Genomic DNA, 20,725 nt, shown 5'->3' on the forward strand with positions numbered 1-20,725 from the left:
GTGTAGATGATGAAAGATGTTTAATTTTGTGAACTGTTCCTTTAAGAGTCAGGCATGCAGAAAGCAGACAATAACAGCTCACTACTGTGGTTTAATGAAGTATGTAAACAGTCATTTCTTTTAACAGTGCTGAGTAAGTGCTTTGAATATCCTGCACATGAATTTACATCCATATCTGTCTAAGATTGACAGCTTTCATTGTTTAACTAAAGTAAACAAATCTTGAAGCCGCTAAACTTGAGTTTAACAACTCTCAGTGAATGTTGTGTTGAGTCAGTTCACTCGACGGCTGTCTTGGTTTTCTATGGAAGTACAGCTCACATTTGCTTAAATGGGGAAGTCTCAAATCAGTGTGCAAAGCAATGACATATTATAAAACATGCTAAATTTCAAATTAATAATGTTTATCATGCATAAGTGATGACTTTAAATATGACACATTGCCATTCACTGCATAGGTCCGTTCAATAATTTGCAATTGCCTAATCGGTAGTAATAGAAAAATTGACAATTGTGTAAGTGCATGAACCACAGCAGAAGTGCTATTTACCATTCTAACATGTAGTTTTGTTCATAGATTTGGAGGATGAGATGATGTTGCACAACCTGTTGCACAACCTGTTTGCACAACCTTTTAATTGGATGCAAAGCCTTGAACATCAACAGCAATCAGTTAGCATTATTTTTTTCCTTTTAAAAGGCTTTTACTACATTTATTTGATCAAAATACAGTAAAAAAAAACATTAATATTTTAAAACATTATTCAAAATAACTATCTTCTATTTGAATATATTTTTAAAATGTATTCCTGTGCAGCAAAGCTGAATTTTCAGCATCATTACTCCAGTCTTCGGTGTCACATGATTTGAAAGAACAGCATTTATTTGAAATAGAAATATTTAGTCTTTTTTTATGACACTTTTGATCCAATACATGCATCCTTGCTGAAAAAAAAAGTATTAATTTCTTTAAAAAGAAATCTTTCTGACCCCAAACTTTTTAATGGTATGTATTTATTTTTGTAATGTGTTTGTTATTTTTGCACAATTATAAAGTTAGTTGCAATTTATTGTTTGAATTTAGCATTGTTTAACCCTGCTGTCCTCTGGCCCTCAGAATAGACCTGCAAATCTAGTGTAATCTTAGAAGAAAAGGTTCTATATAGAACTTTAAAGGGTTCTGTCAGGTGCATATAGAACCTTTTAGGGGTTTCCATCATGAGATCATTTAATGCATTTAGTTTTTAATTAATTCATTTTATTTTAATTCACTTTTAATACGTTCAATTTTATGAATTAAACGGCTCATAAACTGAAATGACACTGAACATGCAGTCACTTAGGACATTTCTCCTGATGTAGAACCTTTTTAGCATAAAGGGTTCTTTAAAATTCAATCAAGAACCCCATGGAAGCTTTTTTCTAAGAGTGTGTAAAACACTAGTTCTGTTCATGTAGTAATGTTTGAGTATTGTGAGGGTGTAACAGTTATTCAGCATGGATGGAGGCTGCTGGGGTTAGTGTGCTGGCTGAATCATCAGACATTATGTATAGGGCAGTCGTCTTAACCATATAAACAGCTTAAATAAACAGTAGAAAGGCAAATGTATGCAGTAAATGATTCACTGGGTCAAACGGATACTAGCAGCTGGGAGAGGAGAGGACACAAGTCCCTCTGAAGGACTGACATCTTTTACATGATGATATCATATTTTTGGACATGTACCATAATATTACCATGGTGCTGTTTGATGTGAATGCATAACTCTAGAGGATGATACAGCGAGAATGGGAATGAGGTTTGGTGCACGGGAAGTGAGAAAGTGAGTGAAAGTTTATTCTCACAGATCAAGCTCCATTAGGAATGTGTGATTCAGTGCTGAGCTGTACGGGCTTGTTTTACCAGCAGAATCCTGTAGATGCCAAACCTATTCATGTACTGCTCCGCACACACATTGTGTGTGTTTTTTGGATACTCTTACTGTTATTTCATGTCATTTGTGAAATAACTAACCCCTTAGGCCTTAGTAAACCAATAAACCGCCGCCTCTCCCAGTTCCACGTTGGATAATAGCAAAGTGCATATCATTTAGTTGGATTACATTCAACTGGATTAACTGGTATCCTTGGTAGAGCAAGAATTTCCCATAGGAAAGACATGAGGGTGTGAATAGGTGATGATAAATTTCCAAATGGGAGAAGGTGATGAGAGAGAAAGAGAGAGAGCCCTGCAGTAAAGGTGGGCGAATATTTGCATTTCTCAAGGAGTGGTTGTAATGTTTAAGCTACCATAGTTAATAAAACAATCTTCTATGGCAAGCCGTTTTATTTTAAATTGTACCCAGCGTTCCTCGTCGTAATTGCATTTTTACTAGTAAGAATTCAATAAGAGAGCTCTACAATTCAATTATTACTAGTAAGAATTACATTTACAGAGCTCTCTAATTCAATTCTTACTAGTAACAATTGAAAACAATTGAAGAATTACATTTACAGAGCTCTCTAATTCAATTCTTACTAGTAACAATTGAAAACAATTGAAGAATTACATTTACAGAGCTCTCTAATTCAATTCTTACTAGTAACAATTGAAAACAATTGAAGAATTACATTTACAGAGCTCTCTAATTCAATTCTTACTAGTAACAACTTACTAGTAACAATTAAAAACTAGTCTACAATTGAATTGTTACTAGTAAGAATTACAATTAGAGAGCTCTCTATTTCAATTATTACTAGTAAGAATGCAGTTGCAGAGCTCTTTAATTCAATTACAGAGCTCTGCAATTATACATATCTTTAATTCGTTTTTTTTACTAGTAAAAATTCAATTAGAGAGCTCTGTAATTAAAAATGAATGGAAGTCAATGGAGACATATGACTAGTAAAAATTCATTTGTAGAGCTCTCTAATTGGAATTGTTACTAGTAAGAATTGAATTGTAGAGCTCTCTAATTGTAATTGCTACTAGTAAGAATTGAATTGTAGAGCTCTCTAATTGAATTCTTACTAGTAAAAATGCAATTACGACGAGTAACGCTGGGTACAATTTAAGCTAAAACGGCTTGGATTATGTTCTCTTTCTCCTTTTTTTAATCTCTCTCAAGTTTCAGTGTTGTTTTAGTATTATTTATCTACTATGTTTTTATTATTTACATACCATTATTTTGAATTAGCTTTTATTTTTAAAAGTCTAATTTTAGTTTATGGTTTAGTCATTTTATCTGCTTTTGACATTTTTATTAGTTTTTTTCCCCAAAATATTTCTAAATAGTTTTAGTTTGATTAATTATTTCAGTTTATGTGTTTCTGTGTCTTGTGAATCTCTCTGGGTTTTAAAACGGAGCTGTACTCAACAGAGAAATATTTATTTCTATTAGAGTAGCCATAATCAGGCAAGCATCATGTGCAGTACAGACCCAGGTGAAGTGACTAAAGCTTTGTGTAAGTGCTTTAACTGATACACAGTCTCAGGTGGAGTGCGTGTAGTGGGTTGTGTTGGAGTGGGAGGGGTTGGTGGGATGAATGCAGCATTTGTGGTTTCTCTGAGTCAACATCACAGTTTAAAGTGCTATTACTGAATTGAATGAGTGTCATTTTCTGCAGAGGTGCCATGAACAATGATTTAACTGCTTAAGTAACTGAATAATTTTCTTTTGAATGCGAACAGGATGAAAGTAATACCAGTCTTCATTTGTCAGTTAACCCATTTGAACCTCAGCAGGAAAGTTTCTTACTTCTCTCTCTCTCTCTCTCTCTCTCTCTCTCTCTCTCTCTCTCTCTCTCTCTCTCTCTCTCTCTCTCTCTCTCTTTCTCACTCACTCACTCACTCTCAATCTTTTACACTTTACCACCTGTTGGACTGGGATTCATCTGCCAAAGTTATTCACCAAAATCACAGGGTAATTTGTAAAGTGACTGAATCATAATCGACACAGTAATAAAACTAATGACTACAGGGATGAAGAAACAATGCATTTTAAGTTTATTTCAAAATATGAAAGAATATTAGAAGTTTGATAGCATATCAAGGCTATCTGATCATAATCAGGCTGACTCGATTACATCTTTCGCAATGCTTCATGGGAGTTGGTGATCACTTGACTTTTTTCATGATAACAGCGGCTTTTTCGATTGGTGGATCAGTCTTCAAAAGTCTTTCCGCTTTTGCATGATGCTGCAATCATGTGAGGTGTAAGTCCAATACCACTTTCATATCAGCTATTGAACAACACAACAGTAACATAACAAACTAAAAATTACTTGGTGCACTTTTAAGTTCAAATATTTGAACAGTTAAACACAAAATTATAATGTTGGAAATATTAAAAATGGTATTTTGCTGATTCTGAACTGGTGGGTTATGTCAGTCATTTTGCATATTGTTGGTCTTATGCAGTTCTAATATTAATTACTACTAATACTGATAATTCTCAGGTTTGATTTTAAGGACATTTTTGTTTACTTTTGTATGATATATTATAAACTATTTTGGTTCTGCAATGAGTAGCAAATTTGATGTTACGTGTAAAATCTGATTAATGAAGCAAAACCAGTTGGGAACCACTGATTTAAATTTTGTAGGCATTTATATTCTGTTTAATGAGATGTTAGGTTACATAGCCATAGTGTGCATTTGAACTGAAATACCAAATAAATATGATATGCATTTGGTAAATTTAATAATTAAAATTGAACCACTGTGCTGACTACATTAAATATTAAGTAAAGGATAATCCACGGCTAACTGTGCATTAAACGTTTTTAATGCACGACTTGGGGGCACAAGAATACCCAACGCAAAGCAGATTATTTAATGCACAGCTAGTTGGGGATTCTCCCACTTATACCATGGTCATTTGCCAGCATTGACAAGTTCAAGCTGTTTTGCTGCGCAATATTTGACCAGAAGGGTAAAAATTATTTTATTTTCCTCAGTTACGGCTCGTTTGATCTAGCATTCTGCCTGCTTTAAATCAGACACACAGATGAAGAAGTGCAGTAAGATCGCATTATTTGAATGAATGAATTATAACATTTATTTAAATTTAATTACTGAGAGAGAGAGAGAGAGCAAGAGATGAGAGTTGTGAATTACCTGCATCTGTGCAGCGTCTCTCTCTACAAACGATAAAGCTGTGAGTTTAATTACTTCAAAAACAGCAATGCCACCCCCTTGTTGCTGAGAAATATAATCTAGCGATTCACTAGCAAAGCTATTATTTATTTAATAAAAGTTGCGGGCCGCATTGATAAGTTTCTGTGCTCCTGAATGTTTCTATGTGTGCGCAGCTCAATCTATGTGTGAGTGATGTGTGTGTGTGTGCGTGTGCGCAATGCAATCTCTGTGTGCGAGTGACGTGTGTCTGTGTGTAAGTATGTGCATCAATGAAAGCAGCACATTAATATAGAAAGGTGATTAAACTGACTGGTACTGCCTGTGCATTAAACGTTTTTAATACACACCATTCAGCCAATCAGAATCGATTGTTCAATCAGGCCATGGTATAAATCAAGGGTGCCCAAAACTCTTCCTGAAAATCTTCCTCCCTGCAGAGTTCAGATCTGACACTGATCAAACGCACATGTCTGTAATTATCAAGAGCTCCTGAAGATCTTAATGAGCTGCTTCAGTTGTGTTTGATCAGGGTTGGAGCTGAGCTTTGCAGGAAGGTAGATCTCCAGGAACAGGATTGGGCACCCCTGGTATAAAAAAATATTAAAAACACATCAATAAACAGAATTTTAAGCTGAGTTCTAATGCCCAGACAAGATAATAGTATGTTGCTAAAGTATAAGGTCAGATAACTGTAAATAGAAGCTGGGGAAAAGATATATGATTGGTTGTAATATAACTAGGGAGGTAAGATGAGCACCAGCTTCCGCCTACTTATGCTTTTAAAGTGATACCCTTAGAAGATATCACAGATGTCATGCTACACTTCCATGTTTTTTTTTTTGTGTGTGTGTGTGTGATTTGAATGTACATTATGCAGGAAAGGCTCACCGAAACCATGAATCATTCAGACCCCCCAACAAAAAAAAAAAAGTGTGGGAAAGACATGAAAGAGGACAGGAAAACTGGGCTTGGAGGCATTCAAAGCTCTAGGATGGCATGTACTAACAGAACATTGATGGTTTGTTTTTGGCTTTCCACCAATCTGAGTCCGGTTCGAGGAATTCCAGCCTCTGTGGGAGTGTGTTTGATTGGTGTGAGCAGTACCAACTTGTATTCAACATACTAGGGTTTGGTCTGAAACCGGTTTTTAGAAGTGAAGGATTTGGGATTGAGAAACTCTGCGAGATGTGTTTGCTGATAGCAGTGTTCTTTGTCTCGTGACTGTTTGGAAATGCATGTTTTCAATAATGAATGTCATGCCACAAGCCGCAATCTCGCAAAATCGGGAAAAGGTCCAGAGCGGTTTGTCAGATGTTTATTGTTTTATTTACATGGCAAATATGCTTTTCTCACACACACCCACATCCTTTAAGGCCACAACAGCACACACACTTTCACTCCCATCGTAGGTGTGTTATCTCTGACCTGTTTCCTCTCAAGGTCTGTCAGCTCACACCTTTAGTTTGTTGGCGGGTCAGTGTGTGTGCGTGAGCATCTCTTTGAGTGTCTTTTGGCCAATTTGTTCCTTTTAATATGCGTCATTGCCTCATTTACAATCGCAGGGGGGAGGGCGGTAAAAGCAGTCTATGATGCTCTCATGTGTTGCTGGTCACACTTGCTGGGGTGTTTATGAGCCCATCATGTGTTTGTCTTCTCACTATAAACCTCAGTTGAAACCACCTGCAGCTCAACAGCTTGAGCAGTCCACTCCAGCAGCCACAGAAGTGCAAATCTCTCACAGCACACACTGATTATTGATTAGATTCATATTTATGACATTCTGCCATCATTCACTGACCCTCATGTTGTTCCAAACCTGTATTTTTACTTCTGTGAATCATGAAAAGTGGTGATTTTATATTTTCAAGCCCCAAAAAGGACAAAAAAAAAACCATAAAACGTATATGTTATTATGTATACATTAACACTTCGAAGTTCGTACATTATAGGTATCATGAACTAACAATGAACAATTTTTTTTTTTTTTTTTTTTTTATTACAATTTTTACAGCTTTTGTTAATCTTTTACAGTATTAATGTAGAATTTATTTCATAATACACCCTTATTGTAAAGTATGTCCATTTTAGTCATTATTCACTGATAATCTACGCTTTTTTGAATCTCATTTTGCGCTTTCGTGTATTCAAAATTTGGCATGACACAGGACAACCAATTGTGTCAGTCAAATGACCACTTTTTTTGTGTGTGTGTGTGAAAATATTGATACATCCCTCTATTTCTCTGTTTGTTGTATTGTCATTTTGGCAGAAATAGTTGTTATTCTTTCAATTATGTGGTTTTGTGTTCTGCAGAAGAAAGTCAGTTTTGGGATGACACAAGGGTGAGTAAATGTTTCGTTTCGTTTCTGTGTGATTGTTCCTTTAAAGATTCAGTTAAGGACAAAGGTTTTTAGTTATCTATATCTCCACTGGCCAGAGGCATCTGAAACCCTATCGTGTTAGCATAGACATAAACAACCAGCTAGAATAAGATAAGGACAACAGCAGAAAGCATCTGGAAGCTAGATGACTCATTTTTCTGAGAACAACAACACATAAATTGTAAAATATTATTATAGAAGGTTGATAGCTAAGGTTCAAGAACACAATGTGAGCAACAGTAGAGCAATAAGAGGCAATAGATATTTCTTGGCAAATTATCCAGACCGAAGGACTGTAAAATACAACAGGTCAAGATATCCATCGCTAAGGCGTTGGCGATATCTGTGCCACAGGTAAGGTGAAGTCCCCGAGAGAGAATCTCCTCTGCTCAACAGCCGGCTAATGGGAGGTCAAAACAGGATCCTTGTATATTGTAACGCTTGAGCGCTAGTCATCTGCCTTAGCCATAGAACTGTGACTAATGTGACTCAAAAGTGTAAACATAATGGACAAACCAAATCGTTTTGAAAATCTCCCTTCTGTTTAGACAAGGAGCAGCAAGGACACAGTGACAGTTGTGTTGGCAGAGGGGAATTCATTGACCTACTTTCATGATGACAGTCTTGATGGAGTTGTAGTTAATAAATTAATTAATACATTAAATTTACAAGTGGGCTTCATAATCAAACTAAATTTTAATTTGGACAGTCTATATGTGTTGCAAATTTCTTTTGTATCCATATTGTCCGTTTTCAATGTGTATAACATTTTCAACTTGATTTTTACATTTTGTAAAGACAAACGATTGAGTCGGTTTTTGCCCATTCCACAATCTGAAGATGTAATAGGTGGTTGCCAGGTCATTGCTATGCAGTTGCTAGGATTCTCTGGTGGTTGCCAGGGTGTTGCTATGCAGTTGCTAAGGTGTTCTAGGTGGCCAGGTTGCTGCTATGCAGATCCCATTGTTTTGGGGGGTTGCCAGGCCATTGTTATGGAGATGTAAGAATGTTCTGGATGGCCAGGTTTTTGCAATGCAGTTGCTTGAGTGTTCTGGGGGGTTGCCAGGGCATTGCTATACAGTTAATACGGTGTTCTAGGTGGTCAGGTTGTTGTTATGTAGTTGCTAGGATGTTCTGGTGGTTGCCAGGGTGTTGCCATACAGTTGATAAGGTGTTCTTAGTAGCCAGGTTGTTGCTATGTAGTTCCTATTGTGTTCTGGATGGTTGCCAGGGCATTGCTATGCAGTTGCTATAATGTTTTGGGTGGTTGCCAAGACATTGCTATACAGTTGATAAAGTGTTCTTGGTAGCCAGGTTGTTGCTATGCAGTTGCTAGGGTGTTCTGAGTGGCCAGATTGTTGCTATGCAATTGCTAGGGTGTTCTGGGGGGTTGCCAGAAGCGTTGCTAGATAGTTGATAAGATGTTCTAGGTGGCCAGGTTGTTGCTATGCAGTTGCTATTGTGTTCTGGTTGGTTGTCAGTGCGTTGCTATGCAGTTGCTATAGTGTTTTGAGTGGTTGCCAGAAGCGTTGCAGTGCAGATATGAGATGTTCTTGGTGGTGGTTGTCTGTGCTGTGTTTTTTTTTTTTTTTTTTTTTTTCACCTGTTAGGTGAAATCGTAAAGTTGATCACTTAGAAAAGTAACAGCACACCTATCCTCAACAAATGGTGTAAGATGAGATAGTTAAGGTTGCTTAAGGTTCGTTGTTTGTATAAATCCCTTAACCTACACATGAGTGATATTAAAGGGATAGTTCACTTTGAAATTAAATTTTGGTATGTTTTAGCTTACCTCAAGGGCATCCAAGATGTAGGTGTCTTTTTTTCCGCAGTAGTTTCAATTTTGATATTTTTAGGTCAAACTGTTCTTGTCTGTCAGTCATTTAATGCAGGTCTGTGGTCACTGTCTCAAAGAGCATGCACAGAGTCCAAATTAAAACAATTCCCCATCGTCCAAATTAAACAATTCCCCATCGTAAGTACACATTGATGGCCTAAGACACGAAGACACTTGATGTCGCCTTGTCTATGGCAGTTCATTGGAACGAATGTCTTTAATGCGACATCTAGTGTATAAATCTATGCACCAGTCTGCGTACACGTCACACACCAGGATGCGCGCGCGCCCTCAGATCACTTGGACGTGGCTGTGTATAAGAGGTAAAAACGATATAAATACTGTTCGTTTTCTCACACAAACCGCTCGTTTTGTGTCTTAGGCCATCAATGTGTACTTACGATGGGGAATTGTTTAATTTGGATGATGGGGAATTGTTTTAATTTGGACTCTGTGCATGCTCTTTGAGACAGTGACCACAGACCTGCATTATATGACTGACAGACAAGAACGGTTTGACCTAAAAATATCAAAATTGAAACTACTGCGGAAAAAAAGACACCTACATCTTGGATGCCCTTGAGGTAAGCTAAAACATACCAAAATTTAATTTCAAAGTGTACTGTCCCTTTAATAGTAATGTGTGCTTTGTTACTGTCATTTAATACTGAACAAAAAGTGTGTAAAATGACTACACTAGGCAGTACTATGAGACCAATAACGCTGCAGGGAAAGGTGTATCAGGAAAGAGGATGTGGCTCAGAAGTTCTCAGATTTAGTTTGCAACACAAGTACTATGACAGTTCCAATCTTACCAGATAAATGCAACAACTAGTTCTCTAGATCTAACACACAAATTCGTATACCTCCAAATGTACATACACATGCAGCAAAGCATTCGCATGCGTTTCACCCACTTCCTGTCAGCGAAGAGAGTACTTCCTGTTTTTATGTGGCTTCTGCGGTTTCATGTTAATTCTGGATGAATTTAGTTTTACTATATGTGACCTTGCTCTGTCATAGATCAATGCTGATTATCCACTGTATTATGCGGACAGATCAGTTTTAGCTGTGGATTTATATGAAATTCTGCAGGAAACTTTTAAATTAAATGTGATGATAATGGACTTCTCACTTTCTAATTAGAATATTGCTTTTTTACTATAAGAAAAATAGGGTGAAAATTACTTTTGAATTAATAAATTGTAATCTATAATATGTTAATGTCAATCAGATCAAATGTTTTATATGGTTTATTCAAAGTCTAGGTACTAGATTTATGATAGCATTGTTGGGTGGGACATATTTTACATTAAAGTGAGTCAAATTTGCATAAGTTTTGTTGTGTCTTGCATTACATATGTTATGACTGAATGTAGGGCATTATAATGCTGACTTTTTAACCTGGTCTTAACAGATGTAAGGGAAAACACAGAGTTATGAAGAAACTGTAGGTTGAACAATGGCTCAAAAATTCTCCTCCGCTCGGCCTAGATAAAGTTACCAGTTACAGCATTAGTTGCTATAAAAGCACAGTGTTTACCACTTGAAGTGGCAGAAATGCTCTGGATCAAGTGTGCTGAGTATGATGTGCGAGTAAGTTACAATAATATTGGCATTTCAAACGAGGGGAATTCAGCCGAATTTTTGCTGCCGTAATTAATGCACATACCCTAAGACCCCTCACACAGTTTTTCACACCACAGATCAATTCACGCAAGCCCCTCTTTCATCTTGGCCATGTTTCTCTAGGCGTTCACACATAGTTGTTGTAAAACATGAGACAGAATTGGCAGCCATCTATAAAATGTGTGAAGACAAGACCCGACTCACTACAAACGTCCTTTGATCATACAGCATTTTACAGACGTGCTTAATATTTCATGGTCTCCATCTTTCTTTCAGAAAGTGAATTTATCCTCCTCTGCACCACTTTGGCGAGAAAGAGCCAACTGAAGGCATGAATGAAAATAGAGCACTGGTCTGTGGTTAATGAGAGAGAACCTACACAACAAACAACAAAGGGCCTACGTATTACAGCAAATGCCTACACTAAAGGGAAATCGCACATATATGTGGAGATGTTTGTTTGTGTTACCATTGTGGGCTGCGCTCTGTTGTCTCACCACTGAACTACAGGTCTGCAAGGAAGTTTCCAATGCGGTTACCGTGACGAGAGTCTTGGAGTCCAGGAAGTTCAGGTTGGACGGTTTAAACATTTATTAATTTCTTGTCATTTACATATTTTGGAGTGTTCTGGGAGTTTTATTGGTGTTTGCTTAGTTAACTATATTACTGTACTCATACTATACTCATACAGACTTGCATTGAAGGAGAGACCTGAGCCATATCTAAATATCAGTAAACCTCGCTCCCCACTCCCTGGGCCTCAAGAGTTGCACGAGGATCCTTGTTAGCACACCCGCCTCCCATGCAGGAAACTCCGGTTCAAATCCCGCTCGGAGCGGTTTGAGTAGGACTGGTTACATTTGGTGCCGTGACCCGGATAGGAGTGAGGATTAAGGTGGTGAGTGTAACTGAGGCCAGGTAGTAAGAGCTGTGCGAGTAAACCCCACTCCCCTGGCCTCAAGAGGTGCATGAGCAACTGACTCTAGAGACTGCAGTCTTTAGCATCCTTGTTAGCGTCCTTGTTAGGTTCGAATCCCGCTTGGAGTGGTTTGAGTAGGACCGGTTACATAGAGACCAGAATATCATAGACTTGGTCCTTTTGACTTGGGCCAGTGAGCACTGACCTAGTAAGGCTTTAGGAACCACATAACAACATGCTAAAAAACAGCTCACAGCATCTGTGAAGGTGATCAGAGCTGCTTCATTAAAGGGTCACTCCTGAAGCGCTCATGCTTGACTTTCCCTTCTGTCTCCATCACTCTCCCTCTCTCGTTTATCTCAACAGTGCTAAGAGAAACGACATCCGAAAGGGACACAGACAAACATTTGTCCAGATGAGCTCCCTGCAATAACAGGATTTTGTTTGGACAGGAGCTTCTCTCCGCAGGGAACAAGGTGACAGTTCATCAGCACACATAATGTGACACAAGCTAAGATCTGGGGATGTAAATGTAATTCAGTGTTACCATGCATGCTCACAAAGGTTGACACTGTCTTATTGAGGTCCGCCCTCTGTAGTGATGACGTCTGAACCACACCAAGTTATTTTGAGACAGGTATATACTAGATGCATGTGTTTCAAAACCTGAGTACTGAGACACTCTCGTCGCATGCCCCCTATAAATGTCACTTGTGTATTTATGGACTGGACACACGGACCACAGGAAGGGGGAGGAATCAATCAAATTGTATGAGTTAGCTTACTCAAAATTTCAAGTTAGTGCAATTAACATGCTTGTGTAGTAAAACCAAGATTTTGAGTTAAATTAAATCAATTTGTGGAGCTTATTAACTTGGATAACAAAATGGATGTTAATTATTACCTTATTAGTGTTTACAAGAAAAAGAGACAGAAAAGAAAAGGTTTTCATATTTTTGTGACAATAATAAAAATGGGTGATAGAATATTGGTGAAAATGTGCTTAACTATCATAAAAATAATCTTTATGGTCTTTAAATTTTATTTCTTTATGCAAAATAGTATTTGTTTTATTTTTCTTGACCCTTATATGCTAATGTAAGCTTCACCTATGTATCATCATATCAATTAATTTGTTTTAATACTGGAGTTGAAATTATGACCTCAATGCAAATTCTCTGAAGGGAAACGCTCAGAAGGATTCTAAGAATGAACCACATGCAGAACTTTCTTTGTGGTTCTCATGATTCATCCACCAACGATGAGTTTAACCCGGTGACTACATTGCAGCTTTAACCAAGTTAAGCAAGTTATAACTGATATTGCAGTACTGTACATGTGTACACAATTTTTGACAACCTACCTCAAGTGTGTTTAGAATTGGCATAACTGCTCTTACATAAGCGTATTGATCATGCTCATTTAAACTGAGAGGAAAACATTGGGCAATAACAACATTTTCCTTTAAATATCACTAAACACCCAATTCAGGGGGTTTAAAAGATAAGAAAAGATGTCATCAGCTTAAATGCTTTTGATTCATGCAATCTGACTACTTCATCAATGTGAGCTCTTTGTTTGAGAAGTTAAAGACGAATTGTCTTTTAGGTACACTTGATAAAGGCTGCACTTTATTCTTTTAAAACCTCAGATAGTGCATCTGTCTGGCTCTCGTCTCCTTTCCTTTGGTCTTTTAAAGAAGGAGGCTCTTTGTCTTTGCTCTTTGGTTGGTTCCTTAAGGAGTGACCTCACCTCCTGACCTCAGTCCTGAGTGACATTCTCAAGTATACAGTTCTCCAACAGGGGGAGGTCAAAACTCAGAAAGTGGCAAGTGCTCTTCTGTGTACAGATGGGGATTTTTTTTAAACAAAAATGCTAGAAACAGTGGAAAGAGATTAAATGATTGCTCTAGTTCATTTAAATGTTGAGAGTGATTGGTTACCAAGTGCTTTATAATCAGGTTTCCCAACTCCTACGCTGCAAGTGTTTTATCATTTCTTTAATATGCTATAAAAATGTTTAATCAGGCTACTTGGAAATGTGCTTTATGTGGTCACATCTAAATCAAATGTTTTATTTTTTTATTGATTCCAATATATAATTTAACATATTTGAATCACTTTCACTATATTAGGTTACATCAACACTCGTCAACATGTGTGCATTTAAGTCCCTCAAAGGTACCTATTGGTACCAAACGTGTACATATTAGTACCTAAATGGTACATATTAGAACCCTTTTGAAGGGTACTGTCCCAGTGACAGCTTTTGTACCTTTTTTTCTGAGAGTGAACAAAAGAAATTTATATGGGTCAGATCAGGTCCTATTTGGTAATTTAATTAATTAATTAATTAGATGGAACTATTTTCTATTGCTACTGACCATTACTGAATAAATATTTTATGGTATCAATATTCTATTCGGCATACCAATAACTACAGATTGATTTTGTTTCCCCATTTCGAACCGGGACTCGAACCCAGGCCCGTCCACATGGGAGGCGGGCGCTTTAACAAAGAGGCTAAAGAGAGCAGTCTCTAGTGTCAGTCGCTAGAGCGCTGCTTGAGGTTTACACGCACAGCTCTCACTGGCCTTCGTCTGTTACATTTGCATGGTGGATTGGTCCTGGTCTAGCTAGTTGACCATCATAACCATGCTGGTGAAGTTAGCCAGCAATGTCTGTCAGATGAGACTGGTTCACCAAGGAAGTCTACTGGATTGCTAGTTATGAAGTCTATTGAGGACCAGCATCTATAACACAACATATGTTGTTTTTAAACAAGCTTTCCCTTTCTGCAAGTTTTCCAGTTTTCAGCTCTTCTTAATTTCATTTAATGTTGAGAGTGCGGATTACCCCTCCTGCTAATAGCCGTGTAAAGACATCAGCATCTGCTGCCTCTGATCCAAGAACAGTGTCGAGTTACGTGCTAATGGATCCTCATTACTGCACAAAGAGGGTTCAGTGAACTTCAGATTCCTGACGTATCTCAGCTGGCAGTCGTGTGATAAACCGTTAACTGTTTGTAAAACCTGATTCAGGACCACACTGATTACATCTAGACTCAGATAAGAAATATTTTTCTTTTGGAGTTTGTAACAGAGCATGAAACTTTAAGTGCTGAACTCATGAAAGCATTCATTTGTTAACCCAAAAATCATTCATTTACTTCAGCCACGTGTCTTTTCACACTCATGTGATGCTATTTCTTCTGTAGAACACAAATGGAGAATTTCAAAAGAATAGCCTAAACCCTCATTTGAATTTAACGAAAGTAAAAATATCCAAAATGCTCCGAAGTGCTTTATGCCAGAAAGGTTCTAAATGTCTTAAATGATTGTATAATACTTTCATGGTTAACAGATTTTCTAGTGATAATGTATGTTTATGAACTGGTAAATTCATAAAATGATCCAAAATAAAAACTTTATTAAAACTAAATGCATAAAATGATCTCATGATGGGAACACCTAAAAAGTTCTATACCTGAAACGATTTATAGTTCTATATTAATAGGCCCTGTTAACAGTGCGTTTTCGTTTTAACGTGACTTTTACAAATGAAAACGATCCTCGTCCATACTGGCGTTTCAGAAGCGATCTCAGTCCACCCTACATGACCGAAAATGCAAGTCACATGACTATTCATGCACACTGGGCATGCGCGTACAAGCGGAAACCGTTGCCATTTGTTGCCGATTGCTCTAATAATAGCTTGCATCTTTCATATAGGCAGCTGCAGTATTATAAAATGCAGAGTTTAACTGCACAGTGGCTGCTAATAAGGACAACAAAGCTTGTAGTTCCGCCTCCATGTTATTGTTTACACGGCCGTCGAGGCTGGTCTGTTGCAGAGCCGTTGAGAGACGGCTCTGGTCTGTTATTGTCGTGTTCCGGTAGCGTAATGGTCACATGATAGGGGCTTGACGAATCGGTGAAGGATACGCAATGATCCAGAAGACCCAATCAAGGAGCGAATGTGGGCAGTCAAGCCTTTGTTTTCAAAAGTTTCCGTTTTGGCCTGTCTACACTGACACGCGACCTGGAGTTTTCTAAAAGTTCTGCAGCGTTTCCAAAAGTCTCAGTTTTTGAGGGTCAAAAACTCTGGAGTAGTGTGGATGCCAGGTGTAACCGCAGCAAAAGTTATACGCACTAGTGTAAACGGCCTACGAGTGTGGACATTCTCCAGAATTACAGTTTGGAACATCGTCAGGGTGAATTTCTTTTTTTGTGAACTATCCCTTTAAGGATGATGTGTTTTAGCCAAACCTTGTTCATCAAGCTCATGGGCACGAATGGGTTAATATGGCCTAGCTGATTTATAGTATAAGGCTCTGTAAATAAGATGTCTTTTTCAGCCAGTCATTAAGTGAATGATCTGTTTTCATCCGCAGACCTGACCCTTTGTATTTCCATATGTAAAAATCCTCTACAGAACGTTCTGTAATTATGCCTTTTACTCGCCACCGCTTCAGACGAACTATAAATCACGCAAAACACAACTGCGTCTGAGGAATGTGAACTGGTTTGCCCCACTGCAGACACACACACAGATACACAGATGCACTCTCTCCTCTTACACATTCACGCACTCCGGCACATATATATATATACTGTCCTTTTTGTCTCGTTTGACGTCCCTCAGCTGTCCACTGTCACTCACCCCATTTCATGCTGCTGTCACAGGACATTCTCCCACAAATCTCCCACGCACGCACATGTTCCCTCCGACACACGTGACAGAAACACACAGCACGCGCATTAAACTCTGACAAGTCTGAAGTCGACATAAAATTAAAATTGACCACGTTTCTGTTCTTATAGACCTTATTCAGAGCAGCGCCATGACAGGTATGAAAGCGAGGTTGTGTGGGATAGACTTATCATGTTTTAAATAACATCCGCTGTATAAAGCTATATAAAGCTCCTAAATCACTTTCCACAGCTCTCATGTGTTCTGGAGTTTTTTGTCTTCTGAATTTTCTTGGAAAGATATTTCTGCAGTGTTTTGTCTGTAGAACAGTCTAAAAACACATTAAATAACAGTACAACTCACTGAAGAGATGAATGTCTGTCTCTCACAGCCTCGCTTTCATTCAAAGATAGCGCTGCTGTGAATAAGGTCTACTGTGAATGATTCACTGGTGAACATTATTAAAAAAATATATCATTTGTCTTAATAATCTTTATTTTTGAACTCGCTCTGCCTCTGAAATGACTCTTTTTCTGTTGACGTCACATAACGTTAACCAATAGCCAAATATTTATTTTATATTATAGTTTTATCTTCATTCTGGTATGGAAATGCCCGCTTTTTATGATCCAATTCATTTCCGAAGGATAAATTCAAATGCCATCCTAAATTTGTTCTTGTTAAATATTTTATTTTAGTCAGAAATATATCATATTACAGAAGTGAAATGAGTTTGGTTGGGGGTTTTACAAACAGCATATGTTGATTTGCTTATGATTTGTATAAAATAATTTGATTTTAATTGAATTTTTCAAACTGTGAATGCAAACAAACAAGAATTATTTGAATATTTAAGTTTAACATACTGTGAAATCAAACATTCTGAAACTAATTTGCATTTACATTTGCATTAATCACACTGAAAAAATAACCTTTTTAATCAATACTTTTGTCTTGTTTTCCACTAGAATAGTCTTAACACCTTTAAAACAGTGGTCAATTTACATGAGAAGCAAAGCAGCATAAGATATTATGAATTAACTTTTTTTTCTTATCCCATTAGCAAATTATTCATATTATAAAGCATAAATCTTGCTAAATTTAGTGTGGGTGTGCTTAAAAGGAAGAAGAAAAAAATGCCAGTGGGGTAAGAGAAATGCAGTTCATGAATTTAGAACGAGTTGTTTTTTTTATTACCTGAAAACCAAATTTACTGCGACATGCTTGAAATTTGGCATCGGGCATTCATGGAACTATATCTAGACATCAAGGAATTCTATCTGACCGAAATGTGCTTGTGTCACATGAGGACTCGTTCTGACTAACCTCTATGATAGGGTTCTGTGTGCCACATGGTCAATATAGAGGAATCCAACTTCTCAGAAAGAACTCCCTAGAATGGAACAGAGTGGATATAAAGCAGAGCCGAGACTTACTATCTTTGTATTTCTGCATTTTCATCAAGCTGGCATTCATACAATGACCCGATCAATCCAATTCACTTCCAAACTACACACACATATGCAATCATTTGAACTCGGTCTCGTGTTTGTCCTCTCCGCAGAAAGTCATCTGGCCTTGAAATCATAGTGATACGTCAGCCACCAAGCAAACACACACATACACACACACACACACGCATATCAATCACCAGGGAATGTAAACCAAGCTTTGCTGAGCACTTTAATCATGTACTACTGAACTTTGTCCCAGTATTTAGTAGGAGATCTTGGTCCCTTTAATTCAGTGACATGTGTATCTCATGGATACTTGGAAAGACATTAATTTTACTTGGTCAAACCTTTAAAAATATATTACCTATATGTGTATATTCTGACCTGAGGCAAAACAGATTAAGTCGTAAACATACTTCACATTCTGCTCTCCACCATCTTTATTTTGCCATCAGCTTTATTTGAATAAATTTGAATAATCCCCTGTAGGCAAATTGTTCTGTATCTTGTCACATTCCTGTGTGTTGAAGAGCTTATCATGTTTTTATGATCTCTGCAGGTGTAGGAACAAGCTGAAGAAACTGAGAAATGCATGCCTGCGGTGATCCTGAAAATGTCCATGATCCAGTGTTTCCCACTGGAATGAATATACAGGTGAATCACATGCTTTAAGAAATTAGAATTAAAAGAAAGAAAGAAGTGTTCAGCCTTACTTTACAAGTTTCATGACAATTATGGACATTTCACCCCCAATTTCCATTACTGTAATGCATCTGGAGTTTTTTTTTTTAACAACTCCCATGATTCAAACGTCATCATACTTTGCAGTAAGGTGCGTGGGGGCTGAAAACACACTTTTGAGACCACTGAAGTGCATCTAACCACCTGCCTGTAGTGAGACATTTGCACCTTTGCAGTTTAGTCATATCACTCTTGAAAGCAACCCCCCCCCCCCTTTTTTTTTTTTAGCCGTTTCTCCATAGGTAAAACAAAGAAAAGCCCCCTCAGCCTGAGAGAATAACAGAGGGATGGAATGAGAAAGAGAGTGAGTGAAAGAGAGTGAGTCATGAGTGCAGCTTTGAACAACAAGGGGAAATCCTCCCATTGAGAGGCATGCGCTGTGGAAACACTCATCACTCATAGAGGTAACGGAACCGGAGGCCATGCACAAACCAAAACCTTTAGCCATTTATCTGGAGAACATCGTCTTGATGCCGTTAGCAGTTTTAACAGAAAACGCAAACAGCGTTTCCTGAACGTTTAAAGATGCTAAAAGGCTTTTTGATGTTTTAAGTTCAAGATCGGGCCGCCTAGGCGCCTACAAAGTGCATGAACATAATCCTGATTGCTATGCATGTTTTTGTAAAATGTGACTCGAGTTCTTCTTTGAGCGATTCTAATTTGTGGTTGTTCACACTGAAATACTTGAAGCGCATCAAGAAATCAGCGAGGCCCACACAATGTAGTTATTTAGGGAAATTTCACATGAATGTCATATGTAGGTATTCACCCCGTACTTTCTGTTGTAGCGCTTGAGCTAGCACTTTACTCACAGGAAACTCAGGGGAAGCTCCCCATTTGGGTTTAACATAAAAAAGGAACGTTTCCTGACGCTTGCCAGTGTTTCTTTCACGTCTGTCTCATTTGCATGATTTCCACCCTGATGTTAAAATCAGTGTTTATAGGCCCAAAGAGTTACAATTACATAATATAATTGGATTTAATCTGCTTCAACAGAAGTCAACAGGAAGTACATGTTTTTGAATGGTTTTATTTGGTCATTATGAGAGAACTAATTTAATTAATTTGAGTCAATTGAGTTTGTCAAATCTCATATTTATACTGTGTGCAGAGAATACAAACTCCATGGACCTATTTTCTTGGAAAAATGTATGCAGAGTGGGAATAAAATGTTGCAGAAACAAATATGTGTTATTTCAATGGTAGATGTATCATATATTTCATGAGCATTTTTTAAAAAAGTAAATATTTAGTAATCATGAAAATATACAATAAAATGTGACTCGTAATCTTTCAGCATAGTATAATAATTTAGGAGGTAATTTAAGGATGCTTACATCCTGTGCAGAAATTATGAAATGATGTTAATTAACAGATCTCTGTTAATCTCATGTTGCATTGGCTGAAAACAGGACAAAGCTCATTTGAAATTAGCTATATTATAATCAAAATATCCATTTATTTTCCCATTGTATCCAACGCATGTCTGAATGTTATTGCATTAGGTAACAAAATATGAAATCAAATAGCCTTTTTGAAAGAAAGATAGTGCAAGCAAAACATTAATGTTATTTAAGTGTCCAAATTAGCATCCAAATGCTTTTTGGGTCAGTATATGCACACAAGTACGATTTTGCAATACATTATTGTTGTTTTTAACCTACTGCATTTCTTTCTTATTGCAGCTTTAAAGCCCGTTCACACCAAGGACTATAACAACAACAATAAAGATATAGTTCTAAAAATTATTCTAAATATAAAAGAATCGCAGAGTCCACATCACAACAATAACGATGGCACGGAGAAATGATATCATTGGAATCATTTTCAGAACGATTTTTTCCTGATGAACGATAAAAACATTGACAGCCAATCAGAATCAATTCTACTTTCAGAGCTCGAGCATTTAAAGGGGCAGACGAAAAAAATGCAGCGCTTGCTTAGAATAAACAGA

General features: G+C 37.4%; 1 long non-coding RNA gene across 1 annotated transcript in view; it reads left to right on the forward strand.

Annotated features, from left to right (window-relative positions):
- The window catches only part of LOC307166511, a 42,282-nt gene that overhangs the window by 14,668 nt on the left and 6,889 nt on the right, over positions 1-20,725 (forward strand). Inside the window, exons 4-8 of the long non-coding RNA XR_013822641.1 lie at positions 11,243-11,538; positions 11,658-11,864; positions 12,252-12,361; positions 18,590-18,684; positions 19,000-19,175. This is a non-coding gene — a long non-coding RNA (uncharacterized lncRNA). The remainder of the gene's footprint in view (positions 1-11,242; positions 11,539-11,657; positions 11,865-12,251; positions 12,362-18,589; positions 18,685-18,999; positions 19,176-20,725) is intronic.

Source organism: Squalius cephalus, assembly GCF_949319135.1.
Source record: "Squalius cephalus genome assembly, chromosome: 10".
NCBI classification, from domain to species: Eukaryota; Metazoa; Chordata; class Actinopteri; order Cypriniformes; family Leuciscidae; genus Squalius; species Squalius cephalus.